The sequence below is a fragment of the Manis pentadactyla genome, chromosome 10, assembly GCF_030020395.1.
Source record: "Manis pentadactyla isolate mManPen7 chromosome 10, mManPen7.hap1, whole genome shotgun sequence".
In the NCBI taxonomy this organism is placed as follows: Eukaryota; Metazoa; Chordata; class Mammalia; order Pholidota; family Manidae; genus Manis; species Manis pentadactyla.
The window spans coordinates 42,092,727-42,119,108 of NC_080028.1; the positions used below are offsets into that span (position 1 = coordinate 42,092,727).

Sequence of the window (26,382 nt, forward strand, 5' to 3'; positions counted from 1 at the left end):
TGTGAATATGTCAGTTCATAAGAATATATTTACATTGGATTGTATGGTAAATGTATAATAGACTAAGGAAGGTTATTACCTTTAGTTTATTTTTCCATTTTTCTTATGTTAATTTTTAAATAATAAATAGGCATTACTTATGGTAAAAATATGTTTCCAAAGAAGAAATGCTGTAACTGTATTCTCATATAGTAATTAGCCACTATAGGTGTTATTGAAGAAAAGGAGTAAAAAGTAGGCTTGCTCTTTCTCATTTGATTTATATTTTGTGTAAAGTCCTTTGTTGGATAGCACTGTGGAATCTTCAGTTCTCTGAGGACATTGTCCCCACTGCTGCCTGTTTCAGAGTCCTTGCCAAAATATTTCACAAAAGACTCATAAATAACTTTGGATCCTAATTCATCTGGGACTTGAGTCCACATACAAGCCATGCAAACCTTTCCTCATCCTTATAACCCTCAGGATGTTCAGGGATAAAGAAGCAACTGAAAGCATCATGTCTGTAGTCTTTGAGGGACATATAAAATTATTTTCTTTTAGAAACAGTTTTATATGTTTTACCAAGATTAGAGAGATATGAATAGTTAATTGAATTTGCTAAAGAGAAACAAGAGTTTATAATTTTGAGTTGATTGAAGGCTTTGATAGGGCTGGATTTGTATATCAACATATATTAGGTCCCCTAAAATAGGTGAAACAAAGGACTTCTGGAAGCAACCTTGAATTGGAAATCATCTGCTGACATAATTTAGACCCTTGCACTCTCTGAAATGTTTAGTTTGCTATAAGAGAAGAGAAGTAACCATACATTAGTCAAACAATAGTGTTAATTTATTTTCAAGATATTTAGGAGCAAGGAAATGGCCTAAAGTTTCAAGACTTGTGTAGGTCAGAGTTGTGTTACGACAGAAGAAAGGAGAGGTAGGTCGCCTGTATATGATTCCTTTTCCATATTTGTGTTGACTCAACTATTTAGTTATTTTAATTACTGAATGTATTTTAACTATTCAGTTAACTTATTGTTAGTTGTGTGATGTTCACATTCATGGGAGTGCCCTGCTCATCCTAAAACATCAAACCAGGGTCATCATTTCATTCCTTTACTGAAACCTGAAAACTCTTGGAGATTTACTGCGGGTAATAGGCATCTGGTTGATACAGAGTATGTCCCACTTCTGAAGGAAAGGACTATTTTTAAAGTAATTAAGTTAAACATTCTCATAGCCAGTTAATTAGAATTTCTATAACAAATGACTTGGTTATTCTTCAATTTACTTGTGGCTTTAAACAAACATTGGAGATTGAAATCAATTTGGAAGGAATTAGTGTAGTTATTTGGTGTTAATAAGGATCAACCACAGAGCAGCTGATGGTCCTAATGCAGGATTTAAGAGTTTTAATCTGTGGCATTAATATATTTCTGGCAGGTGTAGTGAGGAGGTATGAATGGAATCCGTAAAGGAAGGCTATTTCTATGAAAAAAAACCAGTGATAAGTCAGGTAAAACAATTTGCCTTCACAGGTGTTATATACATGTCGAGTGTGTAGTCAGGGTATGGTGTGACTCAGGAGCCACTCAGAGCATTTCCTCCACCACACATAAAAGCTAACAAGAATCACCTAAAGTAGAGTAAGGGGTTTGGCAAAAGTAAGGGTTGTCAGAGTAGATTTTTTTGTTTTGTTTTGTTTTGTTTTTTATTTTGTTATCAGTAATATACAGTCACATGAGCAACATTGTGGTTACTAGATTTCCCCCACTATCAAGTCCCCACCACACACCCCATTACAGCATAGTAAGGTGCAATAGTGTCACTACTTGTCTTCTCTGTGCTGTACTGCCTTCCCCATCACCCCCCTACATTATGTGTGCTAAACTTAATGCCCTTATTCACCTTCTCCCTCCCTTCCCATCCACCTCCCCCAGTCCCTTTCCCTTTGGAATTTGTCAGAGTACTTTTAATTTTGAATCCACATTATAAACAAATGAGTTATCTAGATCTGAGGTTATATATTACCTTGACACAACTTTATATCTCAGTCCACATTGCTCTGTGGTTATTACATTAAACAAGATGAAAATCCTGTTTCCAACAAATTTTTACTCTCTCTAATTAACATAGAGTGTGACAAAATCACATAGAAAGTTTTTAAAGTGGTGTGGGAGATTTGGAAGTAATTCTCTGAAGTGTGCAAGTAGAAAACAGATGAATGAATCACAAAGAGTCAGGTATAATTCAGAATCAGAAAATGGATGAAGTAAGGGGGAGAGAGAAAGTAAAACAATTAGATAATATTTTTGTCCCGATAGGTAGTTCATGTAACATGACTTGTGCAGGGAACAGAAACTTCAACAGCATTTGTACATGGATCTAGATTCAACTTGTGTCAAAAACACAACTCATGTGTTTTTAGTTTATTCAAGGAAAAAAAGGGCTACAAGCAGATAGTGAAACTGGGTAAAATTTTGGTTATTGATAAGGGATATATTCTTATGGGAACAAATGTGTGATGAACTAATCTATTCCAAAGTGCAAATTAAAAGAATAGTGCACATTAAAAAAATTATCAGGGAAAATTATGTTTTCCTTATACCATATTATTCAAAAAGTACATAAAACTTAAATTTTTTCCAATACATGTAATGACCGTTTAGTAGGCTATAAAATCAATTTGATGGTATTTGTATTTATTTTTAATGAGATACATTAGAACATAAAATATCAGAGAGCAGGGCACCAAAGGATCAGTATTTTATTGTTATTTTTGTTCCCCATATATGTGTGTAAGTATTTGTGTGGGTGTGAACTTGTACACCGGGTTGCAGTATGAAATGTCTATATTACCATATGTTGTAGTAAAAATATTTGAAAACTAGGTTTTGGATCCATATGATGATATGCTATCAACAGAGCCGAATATCAATTATTTTTAAAATTCATTATTAAATAAAACAAAACACACGTAAAATACATGGGACTTTTCTAAACAAAACTATAATAAGACTATTTTACCACCATATTCTCAGAACTTACATCCTTCGATTTTACATGCAGTTTGGGCAAAATTCAGTCCCCCTAGAATGAGAAACCACACATCTGTAACCAGTTTCATCCTCCTGGGAATGACAGATGTCCCTCAGCTACAGATTCTGATTTTTATATTTCTGCTTATCACCTAATGTTGAGTGTAACTGGAAACCTGAGCATCATCATCCTCACATTAGTGGATTCTCACCTTAAAACTGCAATGTACTTTTTTCTCCAAAATTTCTCCTTCTTAGAAATCTCATTCATGTCTGACTGCATTCCTAGATTCTTGTACAGTATATCGACAGGTGACAGGACTATTACGTATAATGCTTGCATATGACATCATTTTTTTACATATGTTTTTGTAATAGAATTTTTTCTCCTGGCTACCATGTCCTTTGATCGATATGTAGCCATCTGCAAACCCCTGCGTTACATGACTATTATGAACTTCAGGGTCTGCAAAAAGCTCATCTTCTGCTGTTGGATGATTTCTCTGTTGATCATATTGCCACCACTTTGCTTGGGACTGGACCTGGAATTCTATGCCTCTAATGCCATTGACCACTTTCTCTGTGATGCTAACCCTATGCTGAAGATCTCATTCGCAGATACATGGCTCATAGAGCAGATGATTATCATCAACTCTGTGTTGACTTTCCTCATGACTCTGCTGTGTGTGGTTCTGTACTACATGTACATCATCAGGACAATTCTAAGACTCCCCTCTATCCAGCAGAGTACAAAAGCCTTTTCCACCTGTTCTTCCCACATTATCGTGGTTTCCATCACCTGTTGCAGCTGCATCTTTGTTTATATCAAACCTTCAGCAAAGGATGAAATGGCCATTAATAAGGGAGTAGCAGTACTCACTAGTTCCATTTCCCCCATGCTGTACCCATTCATTTACACTCTGAGGAACAAACAAGTGAAAGAAGCCTTTAATGACTTAGTCAAAAGATTTAAATTGCTGTGAAAGAATTAGGGTAATGTTGATGTCAGTATCCCTAAGCATATTTTCTTCAGTTTCTAATTTTGCCTTTTCCTGATCTAGATTTGTCCTTCCATTTGGTACCAGACCTGGTCAAGTCACCCCTTTGATCCCCTTACAGAAAAGCTTCTTTCAGATGATAATTGTAATGAAGAAAAATGAGAATAGAAGTCTCTGGAAATCTAAGCATGACTTCACTCCTAACATTTCCTTTCCAATACTAAAAGATTTGGGAAACTTGCCTTAAAATATTAGTATAATAGTGAACACCATTCCTTTAAATAGAACACATACAAAAAGCAAACCAAAAACCTTACTTAAAAAAGAGACTTCATTTTGAAAAGAATCAATACTTGTCTATGTGTTATAAGAAAAATTTCATAAACCGAAGATATATTTTTAAATGAGGAATAAGTATAAGATTTAGGATTTGAAAGAAGCATTTACTAATGGAAAATCTTTGAAATCACACAATTCACATATTTTATTGACTGGATCCTATCTAATATGAAAGTTATTTAAAATTTGTCAAAGGGTCATGAATTAAGAAACAATGCACTTGTAATTTCTGATAAAGATAAATCCTTCACTAAAGTTACATAAAACGTATTTATATTGGTATCCCAATTAAATTGTTTAATCTTGTATGTAGAGTATTTTAGCCAACAGATGGCAGCAAGTCCAAGAAAACTAATATAGGGCTAGAAGAGTGATATATTAATAAGCCTTAAGCCAATTATATTAGGAATGAACAAATGAGAAACAGAATAAAATGTGAATACAAATATCAATGTGATGGTATGCTTTCCTTAAATGAAAAATATGTCAATTCAAGAGACAAAATTACACCTCTAATTATAATCCCTCAAGGAAACACCAGCATTTCATTATTCAGTACATTTTGTTCCAACTTCCTCTTCCATAATGCAACATAGTAAAATTTCCTTTGATCCTTTTTCTGTATTTCAGGCCACTTCTCATTTCATGGACAGTGTAGGCATGAATTTACCCCTCATTTTTCAACTTCCTAACCTCCAGTTTAGATGACATTCCCACAAGAATTTATTGCTGACCTTGTCTTATGATTCCACCAGCAGGACCGTAGGCCTGGGTTAGTTCAACTCATTCCCACTACTGTCATCACTTACCCGCTGCTTTCATTCCTTACCAAACTGCAATTGCATGTTTACTTCTCCTCATTCTACTCTCAACGGCAAATACATTTGACAAGGTCTCCTCATAGGCCAAATTCTAGAAAGCTTTATACCTGACACAGACAAATATGAGTTACATAGTAGATAATTTTCCAATATGAGTATTTGAAACTTCTGACAATGAAAAGTGAGAACTAATATGTGAATAGAAAAAACACAGAAGTAACATTTGACATGAATGTGTGCATAACAGTGTGGGTAAAATTATAACATTTCCAGAATCTCTCACCCATCTTTAGTGCATTTCCATATCAACAAGTGTTTCCAAGGGGTGGAGAGAAGTAGTTCATCTGAACCAGAAAGGCTTGGGGGAGTATTTGATCGCTTCTGATGCAACAGGAGAGATAGAGAGACAGACGCGGGATCAATGCTTGTAAGCAATAAATGGGTTTTAAACTTTATTTCTCCCTTTGACTGATTTCAGTTTCAAAGGTATTTTGCCCTGGGATTTCTTCTCTGGAGTTACATCTGGCGGTAGTTGGCAGAACCTCTGAACCTGAAATCTGTCTACACGGGTGTGGCCCTTTGATGGGCTGACCCAAGAGTTGGTGAGGAGCTGCCTAGGACCTCCAGTGTAGATAGTGGGAAGGCACCAGTGGCTGCAGTAGTAGAAGGTGCAGCTTCACCTGGGAAACCTCTACCTGAGTCCCTTCCAATTGGGGAGCTCTTAGTGGGGGAGTTGGTATGGGATAAAGCACCTCCAAGAGTGTTTTGGCCTTTCCCAGAATTGGGCAAGTTGGAGACATCGGAACCTGCGAAATTAGCCCACTGTGAGATAGAAGGGTGCTTAGAGGCCTGAGTGTCTTTGTAGCAGCTGGCATTGTAGGAACTTTGTCGAGATAGTGGAAAAGGTCATTGAGGAGAGAGACAGACTTTTGAATCGCTTGGAGGAGCTGGGTGGTAACCTATGGGATGCCCTTAAAGAAGAGAGACCATTATTGAGAGGATGGATCACGCTCCTGGGATGAGGCAGCAGAAGCCACATTGCAGAAGGTTGTTGTGGAGTGGAAGGAAGGAGCGGTGCCTTCAGCCCCGGAGATGGTGGAGGAACTGGAGCTGGGGGAGGGAAGAAGTGTTGGAGAGGATGAGGAGGCAGGGCCAAGTGCTGATCTGCTGCCAGGGCCACTGCCCAAGGCACCGCCTCTAATGTGTTAAAAGCCCACTTAGCTGTAACTAAAACAATAAAATGAAACAACTGCAGGATCCTCAGGGGGAGGAGTTACCCCCTCCCCAGTTTGTGGAGCACGCCGTGATCTGCCCCTATACCCAGGATGAGCTGGTGGACATGAGCGTCCAGTACAGACAGAAGCCATCGGAACATCTGCCTGCATGGCTTTAATGTCTCTGGGATATGGGGGTGGGAAACATTGTCATGTCAGAAGGGCCCCCACCCATAAGATGGTGAAATTCCTGCTACTCTTCTGGGTCCTCGGTTCCCACCGGTGCCACCTGAAACCCAATCACCCTCACCCCCCTAATCTCAGCACCTAACCAATAGCCACCAGCCCTGTAGAAATGACACCACAATCACCCCATGCCCCTTCCTATATAACCGAGCACCTTTCCCTAATAAAGAGGAATTCTCCGGTGAATTGCTGCTGTGTGTCACTCCTTTCCTTTCATTGGTGCCGAAAACTGGGAGACAGGACACCCCTGGGCCCCATCTTACCCTCACAAAAGCAGCAGCTTGCCCTTGTCCTCTTTTTCCGGTGCTGGCTCCTCACACTCACCACTCCTCTCTGGCCTTTGGGTAAGTTTTCCCCCGGAGTGGGCCACTCTTCCCCGAGCTATCACAGCGCCATTGACCGTGATCATCTGGCAAGGCTCTGATGCTCGGGGACGAGGAGGGAACTCTCCCCGCCTCAGGCCTTCACAGCTGCGGCGGACCCTCAGGCCCCTCCTCCAACAGCCATAAACGAGGTGACTCCTTTGCGGATGAGAACGCTCCCTTCTCCCCCCCTCCTCTTTCCGTTCTTTCCACCGAAAATTCCTTCCGCCGAAAACTCCTAGTACTAGGTTCCTCGTGACTCCGGCACTCTGCCTTCTTAGAGAAGTCTGGGTGAAGACCCGCACTTCCTAAGAGACTGACTTGTATACGAGTTTCCGCAGACCACCAAGGATCATCGGGGACGCCCTTTGTCTCCTTGCGGTCTGCTCCCAGTCCGAGGATCTCCGTTCGTCTTCCCCTGTTTGTCTCCTTCTCTGTCCTTTAGCCATGGGAGCCTCCTCATCCCTCCCTGAAAGTTCTACTCTTGAATGCCTGCTCAAGTATCTAGCCACCCTCTCCCTGACACCTGATATAAAACCAAAACTTCTCCGTAAATACTGCTCCCAAGATTGTCCGACATACCCCCTAGACAGTAACAACCAATGGCCAGCAGGGGGAACTCTTGATCCTAACATCACTCGCGATCTCTTTAACTACTGCCAGCGACTGAAAAAAATGGACGGAGATTCCCTATACCGAAGCTTTCCGCCTCCTCCTCCCGCCTCCCTCGCCGCCACCTCCGCCTCCTCCCCCCACCTTCCCCCAAGTTCTCCTAGCCTTCAAGCTGCCTCTCCCCTCGCAGAAGCCTCCCATTCACTCCCTTCCCCCTCCTTACCTACAACAGCCCCTCCCCCTTCCTCCACTACCATCTCCTCCCCGACCTCACCCCCCTGCAGATCAAGCCTGAGCCTTTCAGCCCCCCTCTAAGTCCCAAAAGCCTCCTCCATCTTTGCCCCCATCACCTGTTTCTCCCCCACAGACTGAGCCAGAACCCTTCAGTCCCCCACCGCCATGGGTCTCTGCTCTCGAGATATCTTCGCCTGCTGCTTAATAGCAGGTCTGAAAAAGACAGCTCGTAAAGTAGTCAATTTTCAAAAGCTCTAAGACATAATTCAAAGGATTGAGGAAGCTCCCTCTGAGTTCTTAGACAGACTCACTCAAGCCCTATTACAGAATACCAGCCTGGAACCAGAAACGCCTGACGGGAGACATGTCCTTATGACATACTTCCTAGCTCAAAGCTACCCAACATTAAAGCTAAATTCAAAATGTTAGAACAGTGCCCCGCTACCCCACAGACTGAGATCCTAATGGTGGCCTTTAAAGTCTTCCATAACCGGGAGGAGGAGAAAGAACGCTGTAAACAAAAGGCTGATCAGGCCAATTTCCAAATGTTGGCCCAGCTGATAAAACCACAACCTGGGCAATCTTCTACAAACAAGCCCCCCACAGGAGCTTGTTTCAAGTGCGGAAAAGAAGGACATTGGTCAAGGGCGTGACCCTCCCCCAGATCTCCTACCACCCCATGCTCAAGATGCTACAAAAAGGGCCACTGTGGGTCTGATTGCCCAGCCACCGGAAGGGGAGGCTGGACGAACAACCCCCATCCTAAGCCCACCATAGTGGGGCTGGCAGAAGAAGATTGACGGGGCCCGGGGGCTTCTTGCCCGACCATTTACATCAACAAACAGAAGCCCAGGGTTACTTTAATAGTAGACGGTCGCCCCATCTCCTTCCTCCTAGATACAGGAGCCACCTTCTCAGTCTTGCGAGAATACCGGGGCCCTACCACGCCTGCCATTACTCCTATAGTTGGGGTAGGAGGTAAACAGATTTTCCCATTAAACCCCCCCACCTTTTATGCACAATCCAGGACAATTACATACCTTTCTCCCACTCCTTCCTGGTTATGCCCCAGTGTCCCATCCCCTTACTAGGATGGGACATCCTTTCTCTCCTCCATGTTTCCATAACTATATCCATTCCCACAGCCCCCAGTACTCCCTTTCTAATGGCCCTCATAGCCGAAGACCCCCCTCTACCCAATGAAAGTTCCAGTTCTACCCTCATACATCCTGTTAGTTCCAAAGTTTGGGACATTACAAACCCCTTCGTGGCTCTATGTCCTCCTACCTCTATCAAATTACATGACCCCTCTCAGTATATCTGTCAGGCCCAATACCCCCTATCCACTTCAGCCCTCATAGGCCTTCAACCCATCCAAGATCTTTTAAACAAAAATTACCTCAGACCCACTCACTCCCTGTTTAATACCCCCATATTAGCTGTTAAAAAAACCAACAGATCTTTCCGCCTTGTCCAAGACCTTCGCCTCATCAACATGGCCATCGTCCCTATCCATCCCTTAGTCCCAAATCCATACACCCTTTTATCGCAGATCCCTGCCTTGGCCTCCCACTTCTCAGTTCTAGATCTCAAGGACGCCTTTTTTTTTTCTAACCCTCTGGCCCCCCCTCCCAAGATTTTTTCGCCTTCACCTGGACGGACCCATACAAAAGACATTCTGAACAACTCACTTGGACAGTTTTGCCACAAGGCTTCCGAGTCCACCTTATTACAATACGTGGACGATCTTCTACTCTGAAGGACCTCGTGGGAAGAGTCTCAACTTGACACTGCCTCCCTACTTAACCTTCTAGCTTCCAGAGGTTACCGGGTATCCCCTGTCAAAGCTCAAATCTCTTCCCCTTCTGTCACTTACCTCGGATTTCTTCTATCTGAACAAAAAAAGTCCATTACCTTAGACAGAAAATGGCTCCTCTCTGACCTGCCCATTCCCAAAACCAACACAGAAATCCTTTCCTTTCTAAGCCTGGCTGGGTATTTTAGAGCGTAGAACCCTAACTTCTCCGTGTTGGCAAGACCCCTATACGACCTCAGCAAGGGCCCCCATGAAGAACCATTGTCCTCCTCACCCCGACACTCCTTCATTAAGCTCCGTGGAGCCCTTGTGGAAGCCCCAGCTCTCCATCTGCCTGATTTGTCAAAGCCCTTCTCATTATACATTCATGAGAGGTCCAGTCAAGCTCTAGGAGTCCTAGGCCAATATTATGGCCCATCCTTTGCCCCAGTAGCTTATCTTTCCAAGCAATTAGACCCCACAGTTCGGGGATGGGCCCGCTGCCTACGGGCATTAGCCGCTGGACAGCTCTTGCAGAAGGAAGCTCATAAACTGACATTCGGGGTGCCCCTTACCATTCTGTCCCCACATCACCTAAAGGATCTCTTATCCTACAAAAGTTTACAGACTCTCCCTCCCTCCAGACTCCTGACCTTACTGTCCTCTTTCCTCCAAAATCCCATTCACATCCTTTGCCATCCATTCCTGAATCATGACATTTTCCTCCTTTACTGCTCCCTCACTCTCTCTCGCTTTTTTTCCCAATTCCTATTGTCTTCCCCGCGACCCCAGCATCCTTTGTATGGTGATTCAAAGTCAGACAGACTTACACACAGCATCAAACAAAAATTACTGCCCTCATTGCCACATCAGATTGCCCTCTGAAAGGCTGCTCCGAGCCTTTATACCTCCACTTTCCTCCCTCCACCGAAGTGTTCACTAGCAGCTACCTTTATTCTCCCTACCTCTGCTTCCTCTATGACCAAAAACAAGCCTGTTGCAGGTGATGGCCAGACACCTACAGGGATGTCCCTACTGGTCTTGTACCATTCACTACATGGGTAACTCCCGGTACCCACAGTATTACTCCTCCAACCCATTCTCTTCAGTACTAACAAACCCCTTCTTACCTGGCTTTTGCCCATTGCAGACCCTATAATAATTATTCACCTCGCCTGCCTCTTCTTGCCTTGTAAAGTTTATCAAATCCCAAGTTGGTAAAATCTCTAATCAAACTTTCCACCAGCTTTTACTCAGGAACTACCAGCTTTTAGCCACAGAAGATCCCTCACCCTCACGTAACCTCCTCACCACACGCTGAGATGGACCCCTCTCTCCGCTGGAAATGGTTCCTGGATACAATGGCCACAGACGCCTGGCTTCTGGCACCCATATCCTCTTGGCACCATTAGAATCAACAAGTCCTCGACCTATGGTTACAGGGAACCTTCATTGATTTCCAACCTGAAGAAGTCCACATCTACTCGTCCTTACTGTGGGGAGTCCTCTCAACCCTTTCCTCCCAGTTCTCAAGCCCTCACTCCCTTCTCCTCCCCCGTTCAGCAGGAAGCAGTCAGAGAGAAAGCAACGTCCACAACCCCATAGAGGAGAAAGGGGGGAATGAAGGGCCCCCACCCATAAGATGGCAACCTCCTACTTCTCTTTTGGGTCCTCGGATCCCGCAGGCGCAACCTGAACCCCAATCACCCCTCGCCCTCCTAATCAAAGCACCTAGCCAATAGCCACCAGCCCCATAGTAGTGATTCCACAATCAACCCATGCCCCTTCCTATATAACCCAGCACCTTTCCCTAATAAAGTGGAATTCTCCGGTGAATTGCTGCTCTGTGTCGCTCCTTTCTTTTCAATGTCTGATCCTGAAATGAGTAGACTGGCTTTCCTGATGACTCACCCTTCCCTCTGGCAGCGGTTGCAAAGTGCCCATCATTCCTCAGGGAATCAAGACACCTCTGGATTGGCTGATAGCTGCCATCAGGGCAATTTGGACTAATCAGGGTGATTTATCATACATACCCAGTAGCTGGAAAATATATGTAGAGCTCCAACAGATATGGCAGAAATTTGGCATGAAAAATGTTGTCTATAGTATGGACATCAAAACTCCAGTGAGGAGTTTTTCAAAGTAGGAATGAGAAATCGGATGCTCCATACAGCTTCCACATCTTTCTTTGGGTCCTTAGTGACTACTTTTGTCCCCCTAGTAGGGCAACCCAAAGTGAGGCTACTTGAACTTCAGTAGATCTGGGGGAGATTGAAAGAGTAAGAGCACAGAAGTAGGTATGGGCTATGACTGAAAGGAGAGAAGTAAAATACCCATCGAGGACCCAGATGTGGGTTGTTATAATAATGGCTGGGGAAGTGAAGGAAAACTTTGATGGACAGCTCATAGGAATTTGTTAGAACTGTGGCACCAATTAAAGCCTGAGCAGTGCATCTGGCTGCTGAGGTCCAGGATACAGAAGCTGGAGTCACAGCCTCACATTCGGCCTGAGTCCTTGTAAAACTTCCTGGAGGAAAGTATTCAGAATTTGCTTGGGCCATCAAACCACAGGACGGCGACTGGGCATCATGGTTCCAGTCGGGGAAGGAAAGATCCCTATATTGGGGGACATGGTGGGGAACAGAGGCCACATGTAGAATTAGCAATTCCTTGGTACCCTGAATTGTCAATGAATTGTACAAAAAGTGTACAATGTGTCTTGATGCTAGTGGACACAGGAACTGAGTGTTCTCTAATTTATAGCAAACCAAAGCATTTTCCTAGAACTTCTGCTGTGATAGATGGCTATGGAGGTAAGCCAATTAGAGTGGAGAATTCCAAATCCCACTGGGGCTGGGGCACGTACCCCCAAAGGAGTGTGTACTGTGTACATTTCTCCCATCCTTGATTATACTTTGGAGGGAGATATCCTGCAGGGCCTGTTTCAACATACCACTGCAGTTAGTGCAGACTGAGGATGCATGTGGTGAAGGCCATTCTGTGGGGACATGCTAAGCATCCACCTGTAGTTCTGACTGTACATTTGCAGATGACAAATACTAAGCAGTGTAAGTTGCTTGGGCTGCACAAGGAAATTGGAGAAGCTCTACAAGAGTTGGAGAGTCATAAAGCCCACTCATAGTCCTTTAAATTCCCCAGTGTGACCAGTAAAATGTCAAGATTGCTCCTGGTATATGACCATGGACTACAGGGAATTGACCATTATGGATACTCTCAATCATGAACTGGGGATGTATAATCATATTGTAGTCCTGGCTAATGCTTTCTTCTTTATTGACATAGCACAGAAAAGTCAGGAACAGTTTGCATTCATGTGGTAAGGCTGGCAGTGCACATTCCCTGTCCACGCACAGGGATTCCTCCACAGACCTACCATATATCATGGACTTGTAGCCACATGGAAGAAACCACAAACAATGTGGTTGTATCACTACACTATCATGCTCACATATGATTCCCCTGCAGATTTAGAAGTGGCAGTTCCTAGTCTACTGCAACATCTAAAAGAGAAAGTACGGGCTGTGAACAGCACCAAGGTTCAGGGACCTGGGTTGTTTGTAAATTCTTAGGGGTTGTCTGACTTGTAAAGTAAAGTTATCCCTGCAGCAGGCATAGACAAGGTTCAGGTTTTCCCTACCCCTACCACTGTGACAGTATTACAAGACTTTTGGGGTCTCTTGAGCTACTGGAGATTATTTATCTTGCACTTGGCACAAATTCTGAACCCCTTATACTGGTTGGTACAATAGGGCATCAGGTGGGACTGGGATGAAACATGTGCAGCTGATTTTATTGCTGCTGACTGAACAGCCAAGGAGCCAAGGCTGTAAGGCCTTGCGTGTAACAGACTCATGAAGATTATGTGAGTTAGATGTTCATGTAACCAAAGATATTTATTTATTGGGTCTTTTGCAGCGACTTGAACATGCCAACTTATTGTATCTGGTCACAACTATGGAAAGGAGAAGATTTCTGGTACACCTTGATAGAGAATCAACTGGCTGCTGTGTATCATGCCTTGCTGGCTATGGAGCCAATCACTGGAACAGCTCCAGCTAAGGTAATAAACACCTATCCCATTGCAGGGTGGGTGCAAACTGTACCCAAAAGTGACTGAGTGGTGGGCACATTTGTTTGCTCTGGCCAAATGGGGTGCATGCTTACAGCAGCATAGTGCTCTGTCTTCCAGCCCCGTGAGTGGAAAACTCCAGTGAGTAATGGGGCCAGTGACATACAGTATTGGAAAGCAGTAAAAACTTGCCTTTGAGCCATGGTAGCCAAGAGTCCTTATCAAGACAGAAAAGCCCCTATACCTGAAGATGCTGGTTATACAGATAACTCACGTTGTGGGCAGCCCCTGAAGTGGAGGGCTGTGACTTCCCTCCTAAGACTGAGACAATATGGATGGAGGATGGAGAGGGCAAGAGGAGACAAAGGGCTGAGTTGCTGGCGGTATGGCTCGTGATTACCCAGGTGCCCTATACTATAGTTGCCTGCACTGACAGCTAGACCATCCATCAGGGCTTGACCCTGTGGCTACCAACATGGTACTATGCCATCTGGATGGTTGGTCACCAGCCCTAATCGGAGCAAGAGTTGTGGCAAGACCTATGGGCCTCTGGTCAGATTAGGACAGTTACTGTACAGCACATGATTGGCCATATGCCTTTGGTATCCGAAGGGAATGATAAAGCAGAATTATTATTACAAGTCTGCTGGCTGGAAGGAAAGCCTACCTCGCAGGGAGTTCAATGGTTCCATCAGAATCTGTTGCACACAGGGCAGAATACAATGTTAGCTGTAGTCTGTCTTTGGGGCATGCTGCTGACTTTTAGGAAGTCAGCAGATCCCAGAAGGAATTCCTTGTGTGTTCTCAGAGAGACTTACACTGTGTCCTGCAGCAACATGGGACTGTAGTAAAGGGGCTGATACCCCTTGTCAAGTGACAGTTGATTATATTGGGCCCCTGCCAATATCAGAAGGATATTGGTATACGGTGACTTGTGTTGATGCAGCTACTGGACTATTCTTTTCTTTTCCTGCACATCTTGAAGATAAGAAGTGACCAAAACGTACCTAGAATGTCTCTTTGCAGCCTGTGGCTGACTGCAGGTGATTGAGTGTTATCCAGGCATCCATTCTACTGGATGTGCAGTACAAGAATGGTTTCAGCAATTAGGAATAAAATAGAAGTTTCATGTACCACATAACCCTATTGGGGAAAGCATGATAGAGAGGTACAATGGTTTGTAGAAATCTGGTATGAAGTCAGACACCAATAGTCTTTCAGCAGGTCTTGTCATCTTGCTTATGGACAGACAGTGCTACAGCATTTGGATGAGAATCCCTGAAGGAGAGCCTTGAGTCCTGTGGACATATGAACACACATTGTGGTCCGTCCTATACAGTTGTATATGAAAACCAAAAAGGAGTTATTGCAGCCAGGACATGGCCAACTGGGCAAAATTCTCCTGCCAGTCCCATCTGCTTTTACCCCTGGAGGCTCTGTCGAGTGGACGTGACCCTGGAGATTTTGACTCATGGACCAGTGATGGCTGACCCTTCTGCTACCTTTGGAAAAAGGTCTGGAAGCTGGACTTCTCTGTGTTCCTGGAGTAAAAGCAGAGTGGTCCCCAAAGATCACAGTAGTGTTCCCAGAACGATTGGGAGGTAAGAGCATCTTATGGGGAAGTTTTCTTTTTATGTAAACGGCCAGTACATGTACATCCTGCAGCAATATATACTGACCCACCTGTAACTCCCAGACCAGAATGAGATCCCATTCCTGCCACTGTGCCATCACAGAACCACTCTCTTTCATGCCTAATACCTGATGGATAAGATTTGCATATTCTGGTGTTATTGAAATATGTATTTTATCGCCCTTAATGTTATTTTCTTCTATAATTTCTGTGGCTTTGACCCTCTCCAATTTTCAGATGCTACCTTATGACAGCTCTAAACTCCCTAACTACTGGCTTCCCGTGGAATGGCAAGCTAAGGACTTAATCTGCATAGGACTTTGAACCTTGGTAAATTCCCTGGATTTTGGATTATCATGATTTTTTTGCTGTTGTTGTATGTTTTTAGTCTGGTTCCAGTGCTCCTGTTTTCTTGAACAGGACCCATTGCAGAAGATGGGTAGTGAGAAGATTGTGAGGTGAAGTTTCTGAAGGGTGGTATGTGGATAAAACTGTAATACTTCCAGAATCTCCCTGTAGTCCTTAGTGTGTCTCCAGTTCAATAGGTAATTACAAGGAGCTGTTGGTGGCTAGGGCCTACCTCGACTGGAAAGGTTTGGTTGGGTCCTTTTACAGTGGAGTTGGGATAGATACAAGAGAGCAGGGGTAGACGAATGCTTGAAAGCAATAAATGGGTTTCTCCCACTTTATTTCTCCCTTTGATTGTTTTTGGCTTCAAAGGTTATTTGCCCTGGGCTGGGACCATATTTTTCCCCCCAGAGTTACCAGGGAACACAGAGATAGACAGGTTTGGTGAAACAGATTCAGGGGCACATTCACATGGGTCTGTTTCCATGCTTCCTGTCTTATCCTTTGGTCTATTTTTCATACTACTGCCAATAAAATTTTGTTCATTTTCAGGAGTGTTTTTCCAGACTTTTTCTTCTGCATTGCCAAACAAATTTTAGAATCAGACTTTTACTTTACAGAAAAATAGTTTGCTAGTGTTTTGATGGACTTTGTGAAATATATTGATTGATTGACCAAATCAATGGAACAATTGGCCAGTGTACAATTTACATTTGTAGAGTATAGAACCTTCCAATCTATTAACATGGTATCCCTGTTCATTCATTTAATTATTCTTTAACTTGTTTCAATATCTTACAGTTTTTCTTTTGAGTGCATATTTGTCTGTGGAATTAGAATTTTTGCAAATGACAAATTCATTTTATTTATAAGTATTCATTAGTTTTGAATGACATTATAAAGTAAATGATTGCAAATACTTATCTTCTAATTTCTCACCATCAGTATATAGGAGCAAAATTGATTATTGTGTATTGACTTGTTGTCCATGAACTTTATGTTGCCTAATAAATTCTAAAACTTTTTCTTAGATTATTTTGGATTTCAACATAGACATAAATTCTTTTCTAAATTAACAACTTTATGCATTTAAAAAATTCTTATATCTATTATCCTTTTCTGTTAATTGTTATATCTAGAGCCTCCAATATAATGTTCAGCAAAAACGATGTATCAAATGTCATTTTCTTATTACAGACACAGATGTATGGTATCAACATTCAACATTGAGCATGATGTTTGCTCTGCATTTGTGGGTATATAAACAGTTTATCAGATTAGAGAAGTTCCCTTTTTTTTTGATGGTTTATCTAAAATATATATGGAATTTTATACATTTTAAAATCAACTGAGAGACTCATAGTAATTTATTCATATTCTATTAATGTAATGAGACTGTATTAATTATTTTCAAATATCAAACCAGCCTATGATCTCAGGAATTAATAGAAGTATATGTTGGTTTACCATCCTTTCTGTATTGCACTAGACCTATGTTGTTAACATTTATTTAGGACATTTGTATGTTTAATCACAAGACAGATTATTCTGAAATATTCCTTCCCTGTATTGTGTGACAGGGTATTATTGAAAAACAGCATCATTGAGATATAGTTCACATACCATACATTTTACCTAGTTAAAGTGTATGATTTAATGGTTTTTAGTATATTCATATATATGTGCCACCATCACCATAGTCCATTTTAGGATATTTCCATCATTTCCAAAGAGGCCCCCATTTTAGCTTTTATGTCCAACCCATGTAACCTTCCCATCCATAAGCAATCACTAATCTGATCTCTGTCTTTATATACTTCCCTATTCTGAGTTTTCATATGAATGAAATCATATGATATTTTTTCTTTGTGACAGGCTTCTATCACTAAGCACAATGTTTCCAAAATTCATCCAAGTCATAGCTTGTATTAGTTCTTCATTTTCATGGCCTACACCATTCATCAGAGTATTAAATATAACCAGTCATGCAGAGATTGCCATATTGACTATAGTACAGGCACAGGCATATGCTGGAATAGGACCCCTTTGAAATATAAATGTATATGAATATAGCACATTTAATTTATTCATTCATCCACTGATAGTCACTTGGTTCTTTTCTACATTTTTGTTTTTTTGATTAATGCTTCCATAAACACTTGTATATGGGTTTTTGTGTGGATATGTTTTCATTTCTCTTAGGTATATATTTAGGAAAGGAATTGTGGTGAATAGAGTCATATTATACTCTACATTTAATCTTTTGTGTAAATGCAAGACTTTTCCAGCATGGCTGCACCATTTTACATTCCCAGAAGCACTGTATGAGCATTCGTATTTCCCCACAACTTTGTCAGTACTTGTTATTAACTGACTTTATAATTCTATCCATCCTATTGGCTGTGAAGTGGTATCTCATTTCATTGATATGTATTTCCATGATGATTCATAATATTCAACACCTTTTTTGTGTGATTACTGGTCATTTGGATATCTGTCTTGGATGAAGGATAACATTATTAGCTATAATATACATTCAACCACTTATAAATATACGTATAAATATATATATCATGTATACAGATCAATGTATGCTTTAGCGAATTTTCACAAAGTGAATGCATCCTTGTAACCATAGTCAGAATAAAAATAAATTATTATCAAAAAATCCCCTTCCATACCAATGAATACTTATCTGTTCAAAGGTGACAAGAGTCTTGACCTTAACAGTTGCAATAATTATTTTTAACTTTTCTTGAGTTTATATAATTCGAATCACATAGTTTCTGTTTTTTTTGCATCCAAAATTATACTTGTGAGCTTATACATATTGTTTTATTAAGTCATTGACTATTTTCATTGCATAAATATATAACAGTTCATTCTTTTACTACTCAAGATCAGTAGGATGATTCCAGTTGGTGGTATTTATAAGGAATGCTGCTATGCATATTTTTCATACTTCATTTGTTCCTGGTATTTATTAGCAATGCTGCTATGTACATTTTTATTCTTCATTTGAGGGACATATAAATATTCCTTTCACTTCACTATTATATACTTAGGAGTGCTATTATTGTATCAAAGGTGTATGTTTTGTGATAATAGGATCCAGAAACAGACCTCCAACATCATGGTATTAATTAGTGCTCTCACACCAGCGGTACATGAAAATTCTAGCACCAAATCCACAGCAGCATGTGATATTCTTTTTTTAAATTTTAGATATTGTAGTGATTTTGGAATAATGAAAAATTGGAAACAAGCAAAAAGATGATAAATGTAAATCTAAATGTGCATAGATTGTAATAGCAGATGAAGTACAGAGTCAAACTATGTGCTATACTAGGCATTCTTTTGAAATACAAATAAACAGATATTTTAAAAGCGTAAGGTTGTAAAATAAACAAATACATAATTACACAGAATATTTCAAAACCCTTTTTTCAAGCATTGATAGAGCATGTCCAGAGAAATGGAAAAGACCTAGAAGGCTGCAGTAATACTAACAATTGCCTTGTCCAAAATAACCTTTAGGGATAACACCCCTAAACTGAAGGAGAATACACATTCCTCTTAAGTGCTCATGGACAATTTACCAACGTAATCAATATTTTGGAGCATAACAATATCTTAACAAATCTGGAGATTTGAAATGCAAGAATATTCATTCTCTAAAAAGGAATTCAATAAGACCTAGAAATAATTAATGATTGTGATGTTTCCATATTATGTATACTTTTGGTTTATTTATCCTTAACTCTATAAAAAGCTTTTAGTGGCTAACCTATTGCTTAGAATATTGGTTGTTCAGGAGCATTTTGTTTAATTTCCACATATTTTGGATTTTCCAGTTTTTTCTTGTACTAATTTCTAGTTTCATGCTCTTGTGGGGCAGGAAAGATAATTGATACAGTTTCAGTCTTCTTTAATTTAAGGCTTATAGCCTAACATGAGATCTATCTCAGAGAAATAAGCTATAGATGCCTGAAAGGATTGTGTACATGGCTGCTATTTGGTGGAATGCTCTGTGTATGCCTATTAGATCCATTTGTCCAAAGTCTTTTTCAAGTCGTGTTTCCTTATTGGATTTCTGCCTGGATGTTTTATCATTGATGAAATTGGTGTCCTGAAGTCTCCTAATATTTTGGTATTTCTATTTTTCCTTTCCTGTCTGTTAATTATTGTTTTATACATTTAGGTGCTGTGATGTTGAGTCATATATATTTATAATGGTTATATCTTCGTGATGAATTTTTTACCAAGATGTAATTTATACAGCACATTGTGTAAATTTCAATTAACATCTCTATCACATCACATTATTATCACTTCTTTTGTGGTGAGAACTTTTCAGACTACTCTCTTAGCAGTTTTGAAGTATATAGTACAATATTGTTGATTTTAACCACTATGCTATGCATTAGAGCTCCAGAACTTATTCATCTTCTAATAGCAAGATTATACCCTTTAATGACATCTCTGCATTTCCCCCACTTACCATCTCCTGGTAACCACCATTCTTCTCTCAGTTTCTGTGAAAACAGATTGTCATAGAAACTTTTTTGATTGCACACATCATTTGTATCAGTCAGTATTTGTTTTTCGCTCCCTGAGTTATCTCCTTTAGCATAATGCCCTCAAGTCATATCCATGTTGCCACAAATGGCAGAATTTCCTTCTTCCTTGAGGATGAATAGCATTCTATTGTATATGTGTAACACCTCTTTGTCCTTCCTTCATGTGTTCACAGAGAATTAGGTTGATTCCTTTTCTGGCTATTATGAATAATGCTGCAGTAAGCATGGAAGTACGTGTGTCACTTCAGCACCTGTTTTCATCCCCTTTGTCTATGTCCCCAAAGTGGATTGATGAATCAGAAGGCACTTGTATTTTTAGTTTTTTCAGGACAATCCATACTGTTTTCCAAACTGGCTGACCAATCTACATTCCCACAGACGATGTAGGAGGCTTCCTATTATTTAGCATCCACACCAACAGTTATTACCTACTGTTTTCTTGATGATAGCCATTCTAACAGGTGGGAACTGATAGTTCATCGTGGTTTTGATTTGCATTTTCTGGTTATTTATAATGTTGGACATATTTTCATATACCTGTTCTAAATGTGGGTGACTTCTTTTAAAAATGCCTGGTTAGTTCAACTGTTTATTTTTTAAATCAGGTTTTCATTTTTTTGTTGCTGTTGAGTTGTATGTGTTTCCTACATGTTTTGGATTTTTCAAGGGCCCTAAATACAGTTTGTCTGTTATGGTTTGCAAATATTTTCTCCTGTTTGGTTGTTTGCCTTACCAGTTTGTTGATGGTGTCCTTCTGAGCAAAATTTTCTTAGTTTGATGTTGTCCTACTTAAAGATTTTTGCTTTTGTCACTTTTGGTTTTGTGTCATATCCAAAATATTATTCCCAAGACTAATGTAAAGGAGATTCTTCCCTATACTGTCTTCTAGGAGCTTTATAATTTCAAGTCTTATGTTCACATCTTTAATTCATTTTCAGTTCATTTTCATGAGCTGTGAAAGAGTGGAGTCCAATTCCATTTTTCTCTATGTGGTCATCCAGTTTTCCCAACACCATTATTTTAAATATCCCTTTCTCCAGTAAGTGTTCTTGGCTTCCTTGTCAAATAATATATGTGGAGGTTTATTTCTGGGCCGTCTACTCTCCTGCATTGGTATATGTGCCTGGTTTCATGCCAGAATCATAGTGTTCCAACTGTAGCTTTGTAGTATAGTTTGAAATCAGGAAGAGTGATACCTTCAGATTTGTTCTTTTATCTAGTTACTACTCTGGTTCATAGAAAGCTATGAAAATCAACATTAAAATATATAACTTTTGATTCAATATTAATAAATATTAAACAAAACTGCATAAATATTAAATATTTATTAAATATTTTATTTAATATTAATAAAATTAATAAATATTAAACAACAATAATTGAAAATATAAATAGCAGGATTCATTTAAAAGTGTGAAGCATAAAGGATCTGAAAAATGTGTAAGGCCTATTCAGAAAACATTAATTTTTTTCTGAAAGATAACATGAGATTCTATGTATATAAAATAGCATGAATAATGACCAAGTTAAAAGTGGTCAAATATTTGCAACATATATCACAAATTGTTAATATAGAATAAGTAATAACAATGCTCAGTTCTAGGAAATATTGTAAAAAGTTAAAGATATTTTTAGAAAAATATCTGCATCTCACGTGAAAGTTGATATATAAAAAAACATGTTCATAATAAAAATTATAGAATCATATAATAAGCTCAAGGTAGTCATTCGTTATAAGAGTGAATTTTTTCTTTATGAAATCACAAAGTTTCTACTTTTAGGATTGATTTCAAATCATAATGGAATAAACCAAAAAGAAATATTACTTATTCTCCCAATGATGATACAAATTTACAGCCAATGAGTAAAAAAAAAGTTTGATTTTAATTATCAAAGTAGTTTGAAAACCTACCCACAAAGGACATTTCATATTTCTGAATATGCCGATTAATAAGAATATACTACATGGAATTTTATGGAAGGGTGTAATAGAGACATTAAGTGTCATTATTACTTTTAAGTTTAATTTTTCGATTTTTGTTATGTTAATGTTTTAATAATACATAGCAATTGCATACAGTGAAAATATGTTACCAAAGTACAAAAGTGATTGTACTCTGTCATGGTAATTAGCAGTTAAAGATGTTATTGAATAAAAGGATATAAAGGTAGGCTTGCTCTTTTTCATTTGATTTTTATTTTCTGGGAAGTCCTCTGTTGAATATCATTGTAGAATCTTCAATTCTCTGAGGACATTGTCCCCACTGCTGCTTTTTCCAGGGTCTTTGCCAAAAGATTACACAAAACATTCATAAATAACTTTGGATTCTAATTCATCTGGGTCTTGAGACCACATACAAGCCATGCAAACCTTTCCTCATCCTTCTAACCCTCAGGATGTTCAGGGATGAACAAGTAACTGAATCCAGTATGTCTGTAGTCTTTGAGAGACTAAGAAAATTATTTTCTTTAAGAAACAGTTTGATGTATATTACCAAGATTAATGGATAGTTAATTGAATTGTGCTAAGAAGAAACAAGAGTTTATAATTTTGAGTTGTTTGAAGATTTTGATAGGGCTGGATTTGTATATCAACAAATATTAGGTTACCTAAAAATAGGTGAAATGAAGGACTTCTGGAAGCAAGCTTGAATTGGAAATCATCAGCTGACATAATTTAGATTCCTGCAGTTTTTTAAAAGGCAAAGAAGGAAACATATATAAGTGAAACAATAGTGTCTATTTATTTTTTCAAGATACTTAGGAGCAAGGACACGGCTCAAATTTCCAGACTTGTGTAAAGCACAGTGGTGTTAAGACTGAAGAAAAGAGAGGTACGTGGGTATAATGTTTCTTTTTCTATGTCTCAAGTCTCTTATTCTACTTAATTATTTTAATTGCTTAATCTATTGCAACTATTCATTTAATTTATTGTTAGTTGTGTGAGGCTCATATTCAGAGAAGTGCCCAGCTCACACTAAAATATCTAAGCAGGGCCATCCTTGCATTCTTTACCAAAACCTGAAAACACTTAGGTATTTACTATGGGAAATGGGCAGATGGTATGTACAGAGTATATCCTAATTCTGAAGGATAGGATATTTTAAACTAATTAAATGAAACCTTTTCATACCCAGTTACTTAGAATTTGCATAACAATTGATGTGGTTTTTCATCAAATTATTTATGGCCTTTAAGAAGCGTTGGAGATTGAAGTCATTTTAGAAGGAATTAGTGCAGTTATTTGTTGTTAAGTAAGGATCAACCACAGAGCAGGCGATGGTCCAAAAGCAGAATGTAAGAGTTTTATTCTGTGGTGTGAATATATTTCTGGCAAGTGTATTGAGTAAATATGGATAGAATCCATAAAAGGAAAGCTATTTCTCTGCCAAACACAGTGGTAAGTTAGGTAAAGTTTTTTTTTTCTGCCTCAGTGGAGGTATTATATATACTCTGAGTACATAGTCAGGTCAGGGTGTGACTCAGGAGCCACTCAGAACATTTCCTACACCAAACATAAAAGCCACCAAGAATCTTCTAAATTAGAGTCAAGGTATGGCAAAAGTAAGAGTTGTCACAGTAGTTTTAAAATTGAGTCCACATAATAAATACTATAACTTATCTAGGTCTGGGGATAAATATTACCTTGAATTAACTCTACATCTAAGTCTCCTACAGCTCTGAGGTTATTGCATTAAACAAGCTGAAAATGCTGTTTCCAACAAATTTTTTACATCTGCTCTTAAGCATAAAGTGTGACAAAAACACAGAGAAAGTTCTTAATGTGGCTTGTGAGAATGGGAAGGACTTCTCTGAAGAGTTAAATAGAAACAGAAGAATGAATCCCAAAGACCCAGGTATAGGTCAGAATCAGTGTAATGGATGTAGTAAGGGTGAGGGAAAAAACATAAATGATTATACAAAATTTTTTCCACACAGGTAGGACATACAAGATGACTTGTGCAGTGGAACAGTCTCTGACAGCATTGGTAGAGGAAACTAGAAATATGTTGTGTCACACACACCTGTTGTGTTTTTAGCTCATTCAGGAAAAAATGCTATAAGCAGAAGTGACAATGAGGGAAACATTGGTTATTGATAAGGGCAATGATCTTAAGGGAAGTAGTTCACCATGAGCTAATCTATTCCAAAGTGCAAATTAAAATAATAGTGCACCTTTAAAAAATTCTCATGGAAGATTATATTTTCCTTGCACTACATTATTCAAAAACTTAAAATAAAAACACTATTTTTTTCTGAAATACAGTCATGACCATTTTGTAGGTTATAAAATCAACTTGTTGATACACGCTTTTATTTTTAATGAGATATATTAGAACATACACATCAGAGAGTACAGAAACTAAGGGTTATTTTTTTGTTTCCAATATATGTGTTTAAGTATTTGTTTAGGTGTGAGCAGGTACACTGGGCTGCAATATAAAATGTCTACCTTACCATATGTTGTAAAAAACATTTGAAAGCCAGGTTTATGATACACCTAATAATATGCTATCAACAGAGCCAAGAGCATGAATTATTTTTAAAACTCATTATCAAGAAAAACAAAATACATGTAAAATACATTGCTTGGCTTTTCTGAACAAAACCCACTGTAAGGCAATTTTTCCACTCTCTACTCAGATCTTACTTCCATTGCTTTTACATGCAGACTGGGAAAAAGACAGGACCCAGGAATGAGAAACCACACATCTCTAACCAGTTTCATCCTCCTGGGATTGACAGATGACCCTCAGCTTCAGATTCTGATTTTTATATTTCTACTGATCACCTATATGTTGAGTGTAACTGGAAACCTGAGCATCATCATCCTCACATTAGTGGATTCTCACCTTAAAGCTGCTATGTACTTTTTTCTCCAAAATTTTTCTTTGTTCGAAATCTCATTCACTTCTGCATGCATTCCTAGATTCTTGTACAGTATATCAACAGGTGACAGGAGTGTTACATATAATGCTTGTGTATGCCAACTATTTTTTACATATGTTTTTGGAGTAACGGAATTTTTTCTCCTGGCTGCCATATCCTTTGATCGATATGTAGCCATCTGCAAACCCCTGCATTACATGACAATTATGAACTACAGGGTCTGCAAACGGCTTGTCTTCTGCTGTTGGGTGACTACTATACTGATCATATTGCCACCACTTAGCTTGGGAGTAGACCTGGAATTCTGTGCCTCTAATGCCATTGACCACTTTGTCTGTGATGCTAACCCTATGCTGAAGATCTCATGCTCAGATACATGGTTCATAGAGCAGATGGTTATTGTCTGCTCTGTGATGGTTTTTATTGTAACTCTGGTGTGTGTGGTTCTGTCCTACATGTAAATCATCAGAACAATTCTAAGACTCTCCTCTGCTCAGCAGAGGACAAGAGCCTTTTCGACCTGTTCTTCCCACATTATTGTGGTTTATATCACCTATGGCAGCTGCATCTTTGTTTATATCAAACCTTCAGCAAAAGATGAAATGGCCATTAATAAGGGAGTAACTATACTCACTACTTCCATTTCCCCCATGTTAAACCCATTCATTTACACTCTGAGGAAAAAACAAGTGAAACAAGCCTTTAATGACTTAGTCAAAAGATTTATATTGCTGTCAAAGAATTAGGGGAACATTGATGTCCAGATCCCCAAGCACTTTTTCTTCTGTTTCTATCTAATTTTGTCTTTTCCTCATCTATATTTGGCCTTCCATCCAGTACTGACCCTGGTCAATTTACCACTTTCATCTCCTTATAAAAAAGCTTCTTTCAGATGATAATTGTAATGAAGAAAAATGAGAATAGGTGTTTCAGGAAATCTAAGCTTGACTTCATTCCTAAGATTTCCTCACCATTGCTGAAAGGATAGGGAAATTTATGTTAAAATATTAGTACAATAGTGAACATCATTACTGAAAAGAAAGCACACAGGAAAACAAAAATAAAAACCTTACTCTAATGAGAAGGGGCTTAATATTGAAAAGAATCAATAGTTTTCTAAGTGTTATGAGGTAAAATTTCATAAATGCAAAATATATTTCAATTAGGGAATATGAATCAGATTTATGATTTGAAAGAA

At 39.3% G+C, this 26,382-nt stretch overlaps 1 pseudogene; it reads left to right on the forward strand.

The window, feature by feature from the left end:
- The first annotated feature begins 24,991 nt into the window (after positions 1 to 24,991).
- On the forward strand, positions 24,992 to 25,930 carry LOC130679409 (olfactory receptor 6C2-like; annotated as a pseudogene).
- The last annotated feature ends 452 nt before the right edge of the window (positions 25,931 to 26,382 follow it).